Here is a 15,685-nt window from a genome sequence, read left to right on the forward strand (position 1 = left end):
GACAAATGACATCCTTCCACTGACAGCACTCACCACAAAACAGAATCTGTGGAAGCTGATCTCACAGTTCCACATAAGACAAAACAATGCATATATAAAAGTTACTGGTTTGATAAAAGAAAATTCATTTTTAAGGTGACAGTATAAAAAAATCCTCTATTGGGAAGAAGCAGTTTTCATTCTAGGGAAAAGAGAAATTCAAAAGCTCATAAGGGAGAAAGAGATCATTTGCTTTGTTTATTCTTTTTTGTGTGTGTGTGTGTGTGTGGCTGAGCTGGGTCTTCATTGCAGCCCGTGGGCTTCTCTCTAGTTGTAGTGTGCAGGCTTCTCTAGTTGTAGTGTGCAGGCGCCAGAGCACATGGGCTCAGTAGTTGCAGCACGTGGGTTTCTCTCTACTTGCGGTGCATGGGCTTAATTGCCCTGAGGCATGTGGGATCTTAGTTCCCCGACCAGGGATGGAACCCACATCCACTGCACTGGAAGGCAGACTCTCAACCAGTGGACCACCAGGGAAGTCCCTGCGTTGTTTATTCTTGCTTGAACAGACACATTCTAAACTGATCATCAGTGAAGAATAGGGTAAACATTCAGGAGCAAATATGTCTATTCTCTTAATCCTGATATTTGAAGAAAATTTATAAAGAACCTTTATATAAAATAAATCTCAGATATTCAATAAAGGCAGTATAGTTCAGGAGTCTAAGGTCATGATGAATACCCCAAGCTAATGAAGTAATGTTTTTCAATGAAATCATTATTTGATCATTTAACCTCTAAAAACAGCATCATCAAGCAGATGATGGAAATTGTCACTGGAGAGTACACTGGATATACAAAGATGAGTAAGTCATGGACTCTGCCCCATAGAGTTTTCAATAGACAAATAAGATATAAACATATGCAGAAGAAAAAAAATTATTCTTGCCTGTGATTTTCTGGTCTTGCATCACTGGTTTAAGGAAATTTCTTGGTTCTTTGCTTTTCATTGGTCCATTCTTTGTCACTATTTACTCAATGTCCATGTAGAACTTGTTTCATGGGCATTTTGGGTACAGGGTAGGCACCAAGTCAGTTTTCTATAGGGAAATAAGGAAAGGCTCTATTCAGAAGGGAAGTGGGATGCACCTTTGAAAATCAGAAGGCATTCAAAATGTGGACACAAAGGAGACTGGCATCTTATGCAGAGAAAGAGGTGAGAGGAAGAGATATAAAACAACATGGCATATTAAGAAAACCCAGCTCAGTATGGCTAAGCATGGGACTTGAGGAAAGGAGGGGTGAGAGATGGGGCTGAGGGGGAGGCAGGACTCAGATCCTGGAACTGTCAGTGTGACATGGTTCAATTAAGCTCAACATCCACTTTATACCTACTTTTTGTTTTGTTTTGTTTTTTAGGTATGAGACTGGAGAAACCTTTTCAATCATGTTTACTCTTAAGTAAAGGGTTGCACATTTCCCCCACTGATTTGGGAAAAGAGGACAATAAGTAATGAAAAAAAACACAAAACAGAATCTTCAAGGGGGAGGCAGTTCAAAAATGGCATCATAGGAAGATCCTGAACTCATCTCCCGCATAGACACAACCAAACCTATAGCTACATATGGAAAAATTCCCTCTAAAAAAGACCTGAAAACTAGCTGAACGTCTGCTCCATAACAAAGGATAAAAGGGAGACATCCAGACAGGTATGAGAGGCAGAGACATGGTGTCGCCAAAAACCTTACCCCTGGTGTGGTGACCCATGATCAGGAGGGATCTCACAAATAAAAAGATTCTCCCTGAAGAGCAAGGGGTTTGTGCCCCACATCAGTTCCCCAACATTTGGAACCCGCACCAGAGAGACTAGCCCCAGAAATGTTGGGCTTTGAAAACCACTGGGGCATACATCCAGGAGACCCAAAGGGCTATAACGAACTGATATTCTGCTCTTAAAGGGCTAGCACATAGACTCATTTATCCTGGGACCCAGTGTAAAAGCAGTAGTTTGAAAACCACCTAGACTGGGGTCCCCAACCCCCAGGCCACGGACCACTAATGTTCCGTGGCCTGTTGGGAACCAGGCTGCACAGCAGGAGGTGAGCAGTGGGTGAGCAAGTGAAGCTTCATCTGTATTTACAGCCGCTCCCCTTCACTCGCATTACTGCCTGAGCTCTGCTTCCTGTCAGATCAGCAGCGGCATTAAATTCTCATCAGAGCGCGAACCCTACGGTGAACTGTGCATGCGAGGGATCTAGGTTGCGTGCTCCTTATGAGAATCTAATGCCTGATGATCTGAGGTGGAGCTGAGGCGGTGATGCTAGCACCGGGCAGCGGCTGCAAATACAGATTATCATTAGCAGAGAGGTTTGACTGCACAGTGACCATAATAAATCAATTGCTTGCAGACTCATATCAAAGCCCTATCAGTGAGTGGCAAGTGACAATTAAACTGCATCTTACGGACTAGACTGGACATAAGCAACACACTTCGGGTGTCACTGTCTCCCATCAGCCCCAGATAGGACCATCTAGTTGCAGGAAAACAAGCTCAGGGCTCCCACTGATTCTGCATTGTGCTGAGTTGTATAATTATTTCATTATATATTACAATGTAATAATAATAGAAATAAAGTGCACAATAAATGTAATGTGCTTGAATCATCCTGAAACCATCCCCCCCACCCTGGTCCATGGAAAAATTGTCTTCCACGAAACCAGTCCCTGGTGCCAAAATGGTTGGGGACCGCTGACCTAGACCACATGTGAAGGAAATTTATTTGATAATGTTAAAGCATCTGCTGGATGGACAGGTACCTGTTAGGACTCTTTCAGAAATGGAGGTGCTGTTAGCACCATTTTTGTGCTCTTCCTCTACCTTGCCAGTGCCAGCAGGTACACGAAGTCATGGTATTCTCCCACTGCCCTGCTAAAGCCCACAAGCATGCCCTGCCCATGTGCTACCCACCCCCATCTGAAACCAGTGTGGGCCCCCAGCCCAGCATTCTCCAGCTGCCCTGCTAAAACCAGCAAGGGTTCCCTGCACACACGTTCTCCTGCTGCCTAGATAAAGCTGGCAGGTGCATGTAGCCCACACAGGGGACACCCCTTGAGCACCTGGCTCTAGTGGCCAGGAGGGCTTGCATTTCTGTACCCCATGGCACTGAACATTCAGAGAAACGGTACTTGGCAGGCTACCATCCCCAGGGCAGTGCACAGACAGCAAACGAAAACACATCCCGGTCTTCCTGAGAAAAAGGCCTATTTACTTGTCTTGGAGCTTCAGTCTAAGGGGTTTGCCACACACCTAGAGGCTACAGAAATGCTCTCAGGGAATGCAGACCAAGGGAAATCATCTTAATTCTCTCCCTTGGCCTTGCTAGAGCTCACCAGTACCTTCCAGAAAGGAGCTTATACACTCATCTATAGCCCTGCTTTTGTTGCCAACAAGACACCTCCAGACCTGGACTGAAGGTCACTAGGTTTTATATTTGCGGTCCCACAGGACTGTATATATTTGCATACTTTAAAAGCAGCTTCCTGAGGGTCTGGTTTCCAATCAGCCTGAAACTAGGTGGTGACTGAGATCTCTCCCTTTGGAACACTGACAGGTCTTGGCACACCCTCAACAACTGGGACATAACTACAATAAATCAGGCTTCTTAGACAATCACAACATTTGAGAGACAACAAAGAGCTAGCACAAGGTTGAACAATAAGGTGCATCTTCTATATAAGGCCACTCAACAAGACTGGGAGAAGTAGCTATTTTGCCTAGTATATAGAAATAAACACAGAGAGTCAAGAAAAATAAGAAAACAGAGGAATATGTTCCAACAAAAGAACAAACTAAAACACCAGAAAAAACCTTAATGAAACAAAGATAAATAATTTGCCTGATAAAGAGTTCAAAGAAATGGTCATAAAGATGCTAACCAAACTTGGGAGAAGAATGGAGGAACACAGTGAGAACTTCAACAAAGAGATAGAAAAAATATTTTTAAAGAACCAATCAGGGGTTTCCCTGGTGGCGCAGTGGTTGAGAGTCTCCCTGCCAATGCAGGGGACACAGGTTCAAGCCCTGGTCTGGGAAGATCCCACATGCCACGGAGCGACTAGGCCCATGAGCCACAATTGCTGAGCCTGCGCGTCTGGAGCCTGTGCTCTGCAACAAGAGAGGCCGCGATAGTGAGAGGCCCATGCACCGCGATGAAGAGTGGCCCCCACTTGCTGCAACTGGAGAAGGCCCTCGCACAGAAACGAAGACCCAAGACAGCCATAAATAAATAAATAAATTAATTAATTAATTTTAAAAAAAGAACCAATCAGAACTGAAGAATACAATAACTGAAATGGAAAATACATTAGAATGAATCAACAGCAGGTTAGAGGATGCAGAAGAACAGATCAGTGATTTGAAAGACAGGGCAGTGGAACTCACCCAAACAGAGTAGCAAAAAGAAAAACAAAATTAAGTAAAGATAGCTTAAGGAACATTTGGGACAACATCAAGTGGAATAACATTCACATTTTAGATGTCTCAGAAGGAGAAGACAGAGAGAAAGGAGTAGAAAACTTATTTGAATAAATAATAGCTGAAAATGTCCCTAACTTGGAGAAGGAAGCAGATACCCAGAGCCAGGAGCCCAGAGAGCTCCAGAGAAGATGAACCCAAAGATCCACACCAAGACACATTATAATTAAAATGCCAAAAGTTAAAGATAAAGAAAGAATCTTAAAATAAGATTTTAAGAGAATAACAGTAAGAGAATGACAATTTGTTGTATACAAGGGAACCCTCATTAGACTATCAGCAGATTTTTCAGTAGAAATTCTGCAGGCCAGAAGGGAGTGCATGATATAGTCACAGTGCTAAAAGGAAAAAACTTCCAACCAAAAATACTCTACCAGAAAAGTTGTCATTCAGAATTAAAGGACAGATAAAGAGTTTTCCAGACAAGCAAAAGCTAAAGGAATTCATCACCACTAAATTGGTCTTATAAGAAAAGTTAAAGGAATTTCTTTAAGCTGAAACAAAGGGCACTAATTAGCAACAACAAAAAAAATATGAAAGTAAAAATCTCCTAACAAAGGTAAGTGTATAGTAAAGGTAGTGAATTAATCGCTTATAAAGCTAGGATAAAGGTTAAAAGACAAAAGTAGTAAAAAAATAACTACAACCACAAAAAATAACTATAATTAGTTATGGGATACACAAAATAAAAAGATGTAAAATGTGACATAAAAACATAAAACATGAAAGGGAGGTAAAAATGCAGACTTTTAGAATGCATTTAAACTTAACTTGCTATCAACGTAAAGTAGAATGTTATATATACAGGCTATTATGTGAACTTCATGGTAACTAGAAAGCAAAAACCTATAGTAGTTACACAGAAAACAATGAGAAAGAAATCTAAGCATAACACTAAAGTCATCAAACATCAAGGGTAAGGAGTAAGAGAAGAAAGGAACAGAGAGGAACTACAAAACACTCAGAACACAATTAATAAAATGGCAATTAAGTACCTACACATCAATTTAAATGTAAATGGGATAAATTCTCCAATCAAAAAAATACAGATTGGCTGAATAAATGAAAAAAGAAGGCCCATCTATATTCTGCCTACAAGAGAATTACTTCAGATGTAAGGACACACACAGACTGAAAGTGAAGGGTTGGAAAAAGACGTTTCATGCAAATGGAACCCAAAATAAGCTGGGGTAGCTATACTTATATAAGACAAAATATACTTTAAAATAAAGACTGTAATAAAAGACAAAGATGGGCATTACATAAAGACAAAGGGGTCAATGCAACAAGAATATATAACATGTGTAAATACTTAGGCACCTAACATAGGAGTGCCTAAATATATAAAGCAAATATTAACCTAAAGGAAGAAATTGACAGCAATACAATAATAGTAGGGGACTTTAATACCCCACTTACATCAATGGGTAGATCATCCAGACAGAAAATCCGTAAGGAAACTTCTGCCTTAAAAAACAGATTAGCTCATGTGGACTTAATAGATACACACAGAATATTCCATCCACCTTCTCGAGTGTGCATGGAACATTCTGCAGGGTAGATCATATGTAAGGTCACAAAATAAGTCTTAATAAATTGAAAAAGACTGAAATCATATCAAGCATTTTCTTCCAACCACAATGGTATGAAACTAGAAATCAATTACAGGAAGAAAACTACACATTTTTCAAATATGTGGAGATTAAACAACATGCTACTAAACAACCAAGTGGATCAACAAAAAAATCAAAGGAGAAATCAAAAACACCTTGAGACAAATGAAAAATGGAAATATAATATGCCAAAATCTATGGGATGCAGCAAAAGCAGTTCTAGGAGAAAAGCTCAGAGTGATGCAGGCCTACCTAAAGAAACAAGAAAAATCTCACATAAACAATCGAACTTTACACCTAAAGGAACTAGAAAAAGAACAAATGAAGCTCACAGTAAGTAGAAGGAAGGAAAATAGAAGATCAGAGTGGATATAAATAAAATAGAGACTAAAAAGACAATAGAAAAGTTCAATGAAACTAATAGCTGGTTCATTGAAAATATATATAAAATTGACAAAGCTTTAGCTAGACTCACTAAGAAAATAAGAGAGGGGGTTCAAAAAAACAAAATCAGAAATGGATTAAAGACTTGAACATAAGACCTGAAACCATAAATCTCCTAGAAGAAAACCTAGGCACTAAGCTTCTTGACATTAGTCTTGTCAATGTTTTTTTGCATCTGAATCCAAAAGCAAAGGTAACAAAAGCAAAAATAAATAAGTGGGACTACATCAAACTAAAAAGCTTCTGCACAGCAAAGAAAATCAGCAACAAAATGAAAAGGCAACCTGCTGAATGGGAGAAAATATTCACAAATCATCTCTCTGATAAATGGGTAATATCCAAAATATATAAAGAACTCATACAACTCAATAACAAAAACAAACAAACAATCTGATTTTAAAAATGGGCAGAGGAACTGAATAGCCATTTTTCCAAAGAAGACGGACAGATGGCCAACAGACACATGAAAAGAAGCTCAACATCACTAATCATCAGGGAAATGCAAATCAAACCACATGAGATATCACCTCACACCTGGCTATTATCAAAAAGACAACAAATAACATGTGTTGGCGAGGATGTGGAGAAAAAGGAACACTCATGTACTGTTGGTGGGGATGTCAACTGGTGCAGTCACTATGGAAAACAGTATGGAGGTTCCACAAAAAATTTAAAATAGAACTACTGTATGATGCAGCAGTTCCACTTCTGGGTACATATCTGAAGAACATGAAAATATAAATGGGAAAAGATATAAGCACCCTTATGTTCATTGCAGCATTATTTGCAATAGCCAAGATATGGAAACAACCTAAGTGTCCATCAATGGATGAATATATAAAGAAGATGTGGTGTATATATATCCAATGGAATACACTCAGCAATAAAAAAGAATGAAATTTGCCATTTGAGGGGCTTCCCTGGTGGCACAGTGGATAAGAGTCTGCCTGCCAATGCAGGGGACACAGGTTTGATCACTGGTCTGGGAAGATCCCACATGCCACAGGGCAACTAAGCCCGTGTGCCACAACTACTGAGCCTGTGCTCTAGAGCCTGTGAGCCACAACTACTGAAGCCCACGTGCCTAGAGCCTGTGCTCCACAACAAGAGAAGCCACCGCAATGAGAAGCCTGCACACCGCAACAAAGAGTAGCCCCTGCTCAACACAACTAGAGAAAAGTCCGTGTGCAGCAACAAAGATCTAACACAGACCAAAAAAAAAAAAAAAAAAGAAAAGAAAGAAATTTGCCATTTGAGACAATGTGGATAGACCGTAAGGGTATCATGTTAAGGGAAATGAGTCAGGCAGCAAAAGACAAATACTGCATGATTTCATTTATATGTGAAATTTAAAAAACAAAACAAAGCAAAACAAAACAAAACTCATAAATGCGGAGAATAGATTGGTGGTTGCCAGAGGGGAGAAGTTGGAGGCGGAGAGAAATGGTGAAGGGGGTCAAGAAGTAAAACTTCTTGTCATAAAACAAATAAGTTATGGGGATGTAATGTACAGAATGGTGACTATTGTTAATAATATTGTATTGCATATTTGAAAATTGCTAAGAAAATAAATCTTACAAGTTCTCATCACAAGAAAAAATCTTGTAACTTTGTATGGTGACAGATGATAACTAGACTTACTGTGGTGATCATTTCACAATGCATACAAATATCAAATCAGTACATTATAAACCTGAAACTAATGTATTATATGTTAATTATCCCTTAATTTTATTTTATTATTTTTTAAAGTAAATTTATTTATTTTATTTATTTTTATTTTTGGCTGTGTTGTGTCTTCATTGTGGTGCATGGGCTTCTCATTGCAGTGGCTTCTCTTGTTGTGCAGCATGGGCTCTAGGTTCACGGGCTTCAGTAGTTGTGGCACGCCGGCTCAGTAGTTGTGGCTCATGGGCTGTAGAGAGCAGGCTCAGCAGTTGTGGCACATGGGCTTAGTTGCTCGGTGGCGTGTGGGATCTTCCTGGACCAGGGCTCGAACCCATGTCCCCTGCATTGGCAGGCAGATTCTTAACCACTGCACCACCCGGGAAGCGCCTATCCCTTAATTTTAAAGAATAAATAAAATTTTAAAGTTTTTTAAAATTTTAAAAAATAAGTCTTTATAAATTATTCCAAAAAATGTAATAGAAAAATAAATGAGAACATGAAAATGAGGACAATGTCCTAATAAATGGTAAAGGTTTATCATTTTAAATGCCTTCTTTGCGTACTTAGTGCCTCAAAAGTTTTTATCACTAAGTTACAGCCTTAAGAACAACTGGAAAAATAAACCATTCAGAGATACCAGTTGTCTTCATTCAACATTCTTTCTGGGCACACAGCTAGAAATTTTCCATTCATTCAGCATTTGTTCATGGGTAAAATAATCTTAGACCTTTCCCAAGAGCATACGTGCCAGGATTAATGGGTCTGGACAGATATCTGGTTAGGGCTATGAGAGCCACCTGAACTCCAGAAAGCTTTTTGGTTCCAGCAAGGAAATCTTATGGGTGTTTTTTTTTTTTTTTTTTTTTTCCACAACTGCATCTGCGACAGGTAGGTGGCTTCTGAAATGAGAATTTAAGTGATCTTTGCAAGGAAAGCCCACACCTGGACTCATGACAAATAAGGACAAAGAAGGTTAAGACACTGATCCAAGTCAGTGATTGCTATGATTGAGTTGTCTTTTAGGAACAATATGTCTTACAAACTCTATAATTCTACTTGGAATATCAAAACTTGGATCAATAAAGAGCACACTAAATACGAAGGAGATAGCGTGAGGAAACTTGGGCTCATAGCTAGGTCCTTAGTATTCATTAGTGTCTTTCACTTCTATAAGTATACATATGTGATTCTTTATAATGTAATTAAAAGGAGATAACAGAAGGAAAGTATATTAGAAACACTTAGTTAAATATCTCTTCTACATTTTACTCTTGCATAGGCAAACAAATATTTCTATTAGGACACAAAAACCTCTCCTATACAATAACATGTAAGACTTCATACAGAAAACTCCTCAGTTTCCTTCATTTGCTTTTCCTATTTCATTCTTTCATAAACAAATCCATTTCTAACAAGTTCGCAGGTGATGTCAATGCTGCTGGTTCATGGAACATACTTGGAATATCAAGTCTTTCAAGCATAATGAGCATAACTCACCTGTCTAAGAAAGACTTTCCTAATTCCTATACAGAAGGGATCCACCCAGGAGACTCATTAGTTCCTAGCCTGTGACTCCCCTATGAAGCACTCACATTGGTTCTCTGGCTTTCTTTGGTAAATATGTATCCTCCATCTTAACTTCCTCATCAAATTCTATGCAATTTTGAGCAGAGCAATTAAATCTACATTCAGTGATAAGAGGCAGTGATAATAATGGCAAAATGAAGAATCTACAGTCAGACAGCTATAGGTCCAAATCGTACTCCTGCCTACCTAGCCAAGGGACCTTGGGAAAGTAGTTTAACCAGTCTAAACCTTAATTTCCTCATCTGTAAAACAGAGATGCCAATAATAAGTACTACAAAAGTTTATTCTGAAGTTTACATAAAATAATCCATGTAGCATCACCTGGTAAGCACTCAATAAATGCTAGTTATTAATATTATCACAATGCCACAGTATCTACATCTCTATTGATGATAGCATTTGAGACTTGAAACTCACAAGTTGATTTAGCCTAGCAGAATACGTTACTCTCACAACCACCAGCAATTCACAGCCTCTAGGTATATTAATCAATTTTTTCTTACAAATACTAAGTGAAGATCAACACCTGAAATCTTTGCATGTGTATTCCAGCATATGGAGTATTTATAATTTTGTATTTATCATTGCAGCTTTCAAATATGCAATACAATATTAGTAACCTGCCACCTGAAACTCTATTAATTAGGGCTTTTACTTGCAAACAATAGAATTGAATGAGCTAGTTTTAGCATAAACAGATCTATAGAAGAATATTAGCTAACTCACAGAATCCCTGAAAAGGCCAAAGAACAAGGCTTGGAGGCTCACGGAGTCAGTGAGCCAAGAACAACACAGTGAGAAGAAAAGCACAGCTACACTGTGTGTCTGTCCTAAGAAACTCTATTGACATCCTCACTCACAAGTTAGTACTCTTGGTTCTGAATGCCCGAAGTCCTCACAGCCATGCTGACAAATTCATCACCTTCACAGCCATGCTTGTAGAAGGTCCAGTCTCCCTGCATATAAAAAACATCTCACATGACTTGGCTTTATATCCAATCTTGTACATGTGCTTTATAGTGACAGTGGAGCCTGGGAATGTAACCCATTTCTTTCCAGACAAAGACTATCTAGAGGAGGGTTGGAATGGTTGTTGAGTGAGCCGACCTATAGTATTTGCTACAACCTTATAAGTATTGGTAGGTGGCAGAGCCTGCTATGCACTATAGAAAAGAAAATGTCAGATAATCACCTTCTTAGTGGCTCTCACAGCTGGAAAATGGGCCCATGACCTAAGTTCCATCAGTCTTAGATGTATCCATTCTAGTTTTAATTGTGAACAAATGATACAAAAGAGAGGAGAATGTGAGCAATTTACTCTTACAATGACAAGAGATAGAGCATGATATATGGCTATTGCAGCAGTGCTAGCGGCCCCAATCCAAAGTCCACTATTACTGCTGTCTGTGTTGCAAAGTACAGCACCCAGTCTCAGCAGCAGTGGTATCCTTAGGGGACATGATTTGGAGCACTGTTCCTAGCTCTATATCCCTGGAGATTCTGTGTAATTAAATGTCCTAAAAACTAGTTCATTTTCTGCTTACATTATATAGAGTTGCTTTAAGAACTCTAACAAATAAATTGGTACCATTTACAGCTGCAGCCAATAGTCCCTCAAAAAAATAGAATTGGATATCTGACCTGGTTGAAAATAAAAGCAATGAAAATCCAGCCAGTATTAAGAGATGGGAATGTGCAAGCCCATGGGACAAATTATCAAATTATCACCTTAAAGAAGTCCTCATTGAACAAGGACCACATAACCCATTGCCACAGAAATATATGACAGATGTGAGGAACTCAAGAACTATGGGGCATGGAGGTTGCTTCTAACAGTGCTACACTGCTTAAAAGAAAAGAATGACAAGCTGAAATCACAAATTCTTGTCTAGAGGCATGAAGTGAAATCCCAAATTTCTCTGACTGCTAAAAGAATCTCTTATCGCTTTCAGCCTCAGGGCTGAGATAACTGAAAATCAAACTGAAACTTTGAGACTGCAAGTTTCTAAATTATAATGTCAGCTGAATTCACAACCCACTGAGATCACTTATATGAAAGTAAAAGCACTGATCAGAATAGAACAAAACTGAGATATGGAATGGGGGAAATGGATGAATTTGGATGTCATAAATTCCCCAAACTCACCAAATCCCAGGACAAGCCCTTGCTGGGAAAGTCAGTCACATTCACCTTGTCAGGTAAGGCACAGGAGGAATAAATTATCTATGGAAATGGAGGGAGCTGTCACAAAAATCAAGTTCTTTAGGTAGCACGGATAGCAGAACTGATGGCAGCTTCCAGAGTCCACTGCTAGGTATGCCAATGGTGCAAGCTGCAGTTCTTAGCAGCAGTGACAGCAATGTCCCCACTGAGCTAGTTCTGCAGCATGATTTGGACTGTTGTTCCCATCTGCATAGTCCCAAGACTGGTTCTCTAGCTCAGTGTCCTTTGAATAAATAATTTTCTTCTTAAATCAGCCAAAATTGGTTTCAATTGCTTACGACTGAGAACTATTATGCTTAAATTTTAAAATAATGGCTTATTGTACCCTTGACCCTGCCCTCCCCACCAAAAAAATGGTGTCAATATGTAAAACATTTCAACTCTGTTTGAGGCTTTGGAACAATAAGTCCATAACTGGTCTAAATTTTCCTTATAATAAGAACTCATGCTTAGAGTGACAGGCTCCCTGCCTGGAAAACTTAGTAAGAGATTCATGGCTGTTTGCTACTTACAGAGAAAATTTATTCCCTTACACCTTTATCCATCCTTGTCTCTTTTATATGCAGCATTATTATTTACAGTTTTCCAGTGGATTATCAAAGAAAAGGCAAAAACAAATTACTCCCTATGTAGCAGCAGTCATCTAATTTATCAAATCATAACCTACAAATTCCAACATGAGCAACTGCCTGGTCAATCTAACACCATGACAAACTAAATGCCTGATAAACAGTCACAATCCCTTAGAAAATTTATGGCAAAGACTTTCAAAACCTCCAGCAAAGGGCATTATTGGTGTGGTAGTGAAAACCATAGATCAAGCGCAAGCCTATACACTGTTGATAAGGCTATTTAAGTACTTAAAAATTGGACAATTAATATATACATTTGGGAGGTTTTTTTAGCTGTAAAGAAAGTCATTTTGCTGCATGAGACCCATAATAGGTCATTAATCTCATCGTTACTCAATTGGGCTATTTATGCACCTTTCCAGATTTGCTCCAGTCCACCATCTCCTGGGCCTTGGATGCTTATTCAAGGAGGACCCAGCCACCCCAGCTGCGCCCTGTCTCCTCATCTCCCAACACCACTTCAGGCAAGCTTCATAATGGCTTTCATCAGAGATACCACAGCAGTGGCCACAGTGGCTCCTCCCACCACTTCTAGGTTCAGACGAAGCTAGGCTGGGTCCTTGTCATTCAAGTGTCAAAACATTCATCCATTTCCTCTCTCTTTCTCTCTCTCCTATTTCCATCATAACACTTGCCACTAATTGATTATTCTTGTTCATGTGAGCTCCATGACACCAGGAATTTTATCATCTCTCTCGTTCAACACTGTATCCCAGTACCTAGAATAGCGCTCAGGACTCAATAGGAATTCTACTAAGTTTCTGTGAATAAATGAAGATTGAAATTTTCCTACTGGGTTTAGTTACAAAGAGATGATGAGTGACCTTTCCTATTTCAACAGAGTTCTGATGGAGAAGCTTAATTGGAGAGGATGGGAAGTGAGAAAATCAATGCAGAGGGTGTAGTTCTTCAGAGAAGTGTAATTGTGGTTGGGGGATTGCTGGTAGGGTGAGGTAGACATTGGAAGACTTTTTAAAGATGAGCAGATGAGGATATTTAAATGCTAATGGGAGGGGAAGAACTCTGGATTCACTGGTGTTATTCTTATCTCATCCATTCACTCATTCTCTTGGGTTTAGGAAACCCAAGATGATAATAAAATGACTAGCATACACTTTTCAGGAAAAGCACATGCTGTGGGAAATAGTTTCAGTAACCAACATATTTGTGTGACAGCACCATTTATGAATGCAGTGAAGTGAAAAAACAAGCTGAACTTTTTGTCATTAACCTTCAGTAGGATAGCAGTTTTCCAGACAAATTCAATCTTTTCTGACTCTGAAAGAACAATTTTATGTTGAAAGGACTCTATGTTCAAGGAAGAGACTTTTAGTATTAAATCTTAGGACTGAGAAGACTACAATGGCTAATGTGATGAATACAAAGAAATAATAATTGTTTCCTCATGAAATACCTACTTTAGGTAGCAGGTTTAAAAACAGTTAAAGGTGAAAGCCTTTCAATGTTGATTATTTTCAAGTCTTTCATCAACTCCATAAAATATGATCATTTTTAAGTGGTCAGCTTTTGCCCTTTTATTCTTACAAAGGAAACTCGACTTATCCCAATAAAGTTTCTTGAGATAAAATTTTCATAGTATAACACAGTCATCTTAGGTGAGCTCGATATGTGATTATCCCAGAGGAAATAGTAGAAATAAGTGATATAATAGTAAAAGCACTTTAGTCCTACCTTTAAATTTATGATTCTGTTTATAAAAGTAATACATATTAGAAGGCAAACTAAGAATATGCCCCGATTCCTATTCCTACCTAAAATATACTTAGAATTAATTTTTTAATATTTTATTTTTAAAAAAGAAAAAATCCATATGAACTCTAGAGAATAAGAACAAATGCCCTCAGCATATTCTAAATAACAAAGAAACCCTAAAAAACAGAAGGCAGATGGAGTTGGAAATATGAAGGAAAGCACAGTCCAAGCACAGAAAAGACAGAAACCATAGGAGATGGAGAGATGCCAGGACTACTCCAGGCACTGAAGTGGCAAAAACTGGTGGGAGAAGAGGGCGTGGGAAACTGCTCAGATCATTGTTAGGAGAAACACATTTAGTGCATCCAGGTGGGTCAGCAACTCTGGGGCAAATTGTTAGGATTATCACAAATCTTTCCCTTCCCGCATTCACACCCTTGCAGTGTGATGTTGCAGCTCCTCCCATCAAGAAGTGGAATCTATTTCCCCACACTCTGAATCTGAGTTGGCCATTTGACTTGCTTCAGTCAATGGACATTAGCAAATATGATACAAGCAAATGTGATTGAAAATTTTGTTTTCTTATACTTAGAACCCTGAGACAACCATGTGAACAAGCCCCAGCTGGCCTTCTAAAGGATGAACCCTCATGGAGTAGACTCAAGGTGTTCAGCCAACTGCCAGACATATGAGTGAGACCATTTGAGACCAGTTCCGCAACCAACCTACCAATTGACAGCAGAATAGTAAAGCCACAGAACCACTTGCTGGTCACAGAAGTGTGAACAAGACCAGCAGAGAAAAGCAGAGCAGCCTAGACCAGATGCACCACCCATCAGACCCACAAAACTGTCAGCTAAATAACTGTGCTGTTGTATTAAGCCACTAAGTTCTGGAGAGGTTTTTTTGTTGATGTTACAACCACAGATAATTGACACAAGCTCCCCTTCTACTACCGGACCAATCAATGCATAACAAAGTCAGCTGTCTCTGGGAAGAGTAGTTAGTATGAATGCATACCTTGCCAAGGAAAGTCAAGGTTTCTGGTGGCTGGCACCATCTAGGAGAAATAAGAAATATCCAGAAACAGAATACTGGCTACTGGCTCACCCTTCCCCACAATAACTGAACCAAGCTGTGGTAAACAGAAACAACATTCACTGGCTGATCACAGGGACTCTCAAATACAAAGATGAACACACAACCAAAAATCACCAAAATATTTAAGGAAAACAACACAATAAAAGAGAAGAATTAAACAACAGAAGAAATGAGAACACATGAACTAAGTAA

General features: G+C 39.2%; 2 long non-coding RNA genes across 2 annotated transcripts in view; one reads left to right on the plus strand and one right to left on the minus strand.

The window, feature by feature from the left end:
• The window catches only part of LOC309625132, a 359,632-nt gene that overhangs the window by 87,406 nt on the left and 256,541 nt on the right, over positions 1 to 15,685 (plus strand). The window lies entirely within an intron of this gene.
• The window catches only part of LOC309625123, a 90,884-nt gene continuing 76,260 nt past the window's right edge, over positions 1,062 to 15,685 (minus strand). The window contains exon 6 of the long non-coding RNA XR_014242326.1: positions 1,062 to 1,076. This is a non-coding gene — a long non-coding RNA (uncharacterized lncRNA). The remainder of the gene's footprint in view (positions 1,077 to 15,685) is intronic.

Source organism: Balaenoptera borealis, assembly GCF_965194805.1.
Source record: "Balaenoptera borealis genome assembly, chromosome: 3".
NCBI classification, from domain to species: Eukaryota; Metazoa; Chordata; class Mammalia; order Artiodactyla; family Balaenopteridae; genus Balaenoptera; species Balaenoptera borealis.